Source organism: Ixodes scapularis, unplaced genomic scaffold (assembly GCF_016920785.2).
Source record: "Ixodes scapularis isolate PalLabHiFi unplaced genomic scaffold, ASM1692078v2 PGA_scaffold11__112_contigs__length_91849675, whole genome shotgun sequence".
Classification (NCBI taxonomy): domain Eukaryota; kingdom Metazoa; phylum Arthropoda; class Arachnida; order Ixodida; family Ixodidae; genus Ixodes; species Ixodes scapularis.
The window spans coordinates 75,754,469-75,759,074 of record NW_024609837.1 but is presented as its reverse complement, the minus strand read 5'-3'; the positions used below and the strand labels follow the sequence as shown (position 1 = coordinate 75,759,074).

Below are 4,606 nucleotides of genomic sequence, written 5' to 3'. Positions count from 1 at the left end.
AATCGGCTTTTTCATTACAGCCTCGTGAATTTCCTTCTAATTTACTTAGAGCTATTTTATTTGAGCGTAAGCTATAAATCACGCCATTCCTTGGACGTGATTATAGGTGAAGTGGTTACTTCTGTCACACGCTCATTGCAATGGCCGTTCAGTTTGGCGTAGGTAAAGGGGCTCATAAAACAATTTCACTTCACTCGCGTAACCCTATGATTTTTATGAACACTTCTCGGTTCATATTTTAAGCCTGGAACAAAGGGATCACGAGGTGATTCGCCACCCCCCGGAAGAGTATCCGTCAGGTTAAAACGTACGATGAAACGTTGGAAGGTCTTCTATGTGATAAATTGAGGTATCGCTGCATCGAATTTCTTTTTTAAACGTGTAATACAGTTGTTTTATGCCGAAAATACCTTTTTTCTGGACAGTTGTGGAGCGACAGTGTTTTTTTATGATTAGAGTCGTCGATGACGTGTCTTCTTATCGATGGCGACACGTGCGCGTGTGCAGGTTTCGTGGTACCAGCTGCACGACTTCCACCTGCTGACGGTCGGGCGGGCCGGTACACGTGGGACGAGCGGTTTTCCACGGTGCACGTGCAGAACCCCAAAAGTTGTCTGCTGCAGTTGAACGACGCCCAGCAGAGGGATGCGGGTCTCTACAAATGCTTGCTCACTCCGATCCTCCGGTGAGGCAGGTGCATGGCTCCCCTGAGTGCGCCTACAATGTTCGCAGAGAAGTTACGCAGGCGAGCTATTTGGGATGCAAAGTGGTCGTACATTTATCAACTCGGCCACTTTATAACGTGCTTTATTGGTGCTGTGGCGATTAAACTAGGAAACTAGAAGTAACGCCATCACTCGCAACAATAACAGCTAGCGACAACTCAAGGATTAAGTGACAAACGCGTCTCAAAATGGCTAATAGTTCCTCGCCATGAAATCGCTTCAACTCCTATTGACATCACGGTCTTACAAACACACATTTCCTCAACATGGCAGTATTCGGCACTAACTACCCGTAGCAGTTGGGTCGGCATCCACCAGGGGGTAACTATTCCGCTGGAAGTAGTAAATGGGCCTAGATTGGAGAGTCTATCCAACTGCTCAATTGAAGTCTCGTTGTTTGCGCTTAAAATATTGGGGAGGTGGCGAGAACGCGTCAGTTGTCTCCAAACTTTTTTCAACCTGTCTTAAAATTATCCTCCTCGACACTCTTTCAATGCACGTATGCACACGGGCAACCGATTTGCGCTTTAGGTGTCCGACACTCGTTGCAAGCGCTCTCTATTGTGTGGTTTGCCGTCGTTCTTCAAATCCTAGCTGGGCCGTTTATTTTGGCTTTCGGCGTTCCTGTGACACACTGATTCATACAATCAAGCACGGTTCATTCAACTGCATATTTTTTATTATATATAAGCTATTTCCTGAAACACAGCTGAGTCCTGACAGGCGCTGCATTATTTCAGTAGTGCATGAACAGGCAATGAAATTATACTCTCGTCGCTTCCCCTTTCGCCGAAGTGCCCAAGGCCCGACCTGCACTTGGAAGACGGCTACACACTGAACCTGACCTGTAGCATCAGCGAAATCCCGAGGCCCCGGCATTCGCCTTCTGCTACGACCAGTGCCGCCCTGTGAACTTCGAGCACGGCGGCCGTGTCGTGGTCGCCAAGGGCCGCAGCGGCTCGACCATGTCCAGGCTCCTGCTGCCGGCCGTCCGGGCCGCGGACTCCGGCAACTACACGTGCAACTCGGCCAACGCCAACGCCACCCGGGTGCTGGTGCACGTCCTGGAGAGCCATCGGCGACTGGCGGCCGTCCAGGACTCAGGAGGCATGGCCCTGATCTCGAAAGGGAACCATATCAGGAGCTCCTGGGGGTCGCTGTTGGCTTGCACGCTGGTCTCTTTCGCGGCTTACTCTCGGACGTTGGTGGCGCAGCATAGATGACACCTTATCATCTGTTAGTATACATTGCTGTCTTGAGAGCCGCTGTCTTTGATATAATTATTAGATTAAAGCTCAGGCGAAATACGAATGTCCTCTACATGGCATGTTGTAGCTCACAAGGAATGTTCTGAAAGCCTGGGAGTAGCAGCCGACGCTATTGCAGCCAGACTTTGCGGCGGCGTCTCGCACCGTTGACACCTCGTTTGGAAACGCCGGCGTGGGTCGCCTATGAGGCAGTCGCTTCGAAAAATTCTCGGATGGGTTCATTTTTAAAAACTAATTTCTCAACTAAAACAAAAAGTACTGTTCTATTTTTTTATGTGTTGAAGAGATAGGGTGGGATTAAACTTTCGGCTACTTCGAACGTTGAAGGCACCGATACTCACATTGCTTTTTCTGGCTCTCAATAAGGCCGTTTCTGCATAAAATGGTGAATCTGTCAATTAATTTAGCGCTACAAAACTACGCTTTAATAATTTAACACGTGCAATTCAATTATAGTTCTATGAGAACGAACAAAACAAATTTATTCTAACACCCAAATTCAAGTTGACTAAAAAAAAAGAAATCTGATAAACTGGCTTCTATTTGAAGCCACTGTTTCGACTCAAAATGTCCTCTTGAAATATTTGTATTTTACTGTAAGATAGGGCATGTTAATAAGCAACTATGCAGCCACATAAATGTATGCGGTACGCAACCATATTTTTTTTTCAAAATGATTTTGTTTATTTGCACGGGGTTTATGCAAATAAAAAAAACTAGAGCATGATATCAGCAAAAATATTTTTAGAGCGCAGCTCTTAGGCGGCCGTTTGCGGCTTGAGCGGCGCCGCGGTCGCCGTCGCCGACGCGGTAACCGCGTGATCCATTACGTGAAATGTCCCATAATGCACCCGTGCCCCCCCCCCCCCCCGAGGTCACGTGACCCCCAGGCCACGTGAGTCCCCGAGATCACGTGAACACGTGAACCCCCCCCCCCCCCAGAGGAGATTCAAGAATGAGGGGAGGAGGAGGATAAGCAGGTGAGGAGGAGGGGTATACCCTCTCCTCAGTACACTTCCATCCTCCTCCACAATAGCTGCGCTCTAATTCGGCGTTACAGAGAGTTGTAAACGGCTTTCACTTCTTTTTTCACGAAAATGTTGTTACAGTTTTTGTTTTTTATCTAAATAAATTGTTTCATTGCAGGTAGCTCCTCGGACGCGCGCGCAGTCGCGGAGACGCAACGAGAAAGCGCGTGATCTGCACCGAGGGTTCCCGAGATTCCCTGCCGTCGTGGCTCTGCACGTTTTGCAACAGGTCTATTCCGCGTCTCTTTTGGCATGGAATGACCCTATATGATCAACTTTGGTGGCATATAATCGGCTCCAAGTAACATGGCCGCTTGTTCCGGCTGCGAGATGAGGGGCTGAACGCTGCTCGTTTGTCTTTAATTTTAGAGCGCAGCTCTTAGGGGCCCGTTTCCGGCTTGAGCGGCGTCGGCGTCTTGTCGGCGTAGCCGCGGGGTCACGTGACCCTCCTGAAGCCACGTGACCCCCTGAGGTCACGTGACCCCCTGAGGTCACGTGACCCCCTCCCCTGAAGTCACGTGACCCCCCCCCCCGAGGTCACGTGACCCCCTGAGGTCACGTGACCTCAAAGAGTCACCTATCCCTAGTACGCTTCCACCCTCCTCCTCAAGAGCTGCGCTCTAATCCGGCGTTACAGGAAATTGTAAACGGCTTTCAGTTTTTTCTGTGACTTTTATTCGTGTGTGGTGAAAAATGAAGGCCTGTTTTATATGCTATTAACGTCGGAGATTCGTCATAAGCAGGACCTCCGCAAAGTTCAAAATTCTTGCATCGCCCCTTTAAGAAGATCTTCGTACACTTTGGGATGGGGTCTAACATTCCCCTAATTTTTCTATATTTTTTTTAGTGTATTAGCCGCAGCGCATTTGTTTTGGTAGCTTGACGTATCATGTATGGAACGATTGGCTAACCACTGCGAATGCAAAACCTTTTTATCTTCTTTCGATTTCCTAATGACCAAGTCGTACATCTGTACTGCTGCGAATCTCCAAGATCTTTTTTTTTTAGTCAATTCAGGCATATTTTATGTTACTCGCTCTACAGCCCGTTAGTCAATGGAGGCTAAATCAGGCACGAGCTGGGGCATCGCTGAGAACTTCTTCTACAATTAACCACCAGGGTGTCGAAAACCCTTAAGCCGGTGTCACACAGCTTATAAATCGTACAAAAGATGGTCTGCAAACAGATTCGAACGCGAATCATCACGAGATCCGTGCTTAGAATGCCGCTTGGCAATGCGTTCAAGGACGAACTTGTCACGGGGTATTCGAACCACGGATATTGCGGTGGCTGGTGTTTGCAGACTGTTTTTTGTATGATGTATGAGCAGTGTGACCTGGGCTTTACAATCACCGGGCGGCGCTTGTGCTCTATTTTGAAAGGAGCTCGAAGTATGGATGCTGTAGTACCCTACTCCATAGCAGTTTGAAACGCATCCCAGGCACCAAAGTAATGGCGACTGTCCAGTAGATATGTACTGTAGATCGAGCGCTATTTACTTACTACTTTAAGTAATCAAATCAATCATGGTCCTAAGGTTTTACCTTCCCCATTCAGTCCCTTCTCATGCTCACTGTGTGTCGAT

The 4,606-nt window shown here is 48.3% G+C and overlaps 1 pseudogene; it reads left to right on the top strand.

The window, feature by feature from the left end:
• Window positions 1-483: 483 nt before the first annotated feature.
• On the top strand, window positions 484-1,948 carry LOC115319648 (annotated as a pseudogene).
• The last annotated feature ends 2,658 nt before the right edge of the window (window positions 1,949-4,606 follow it).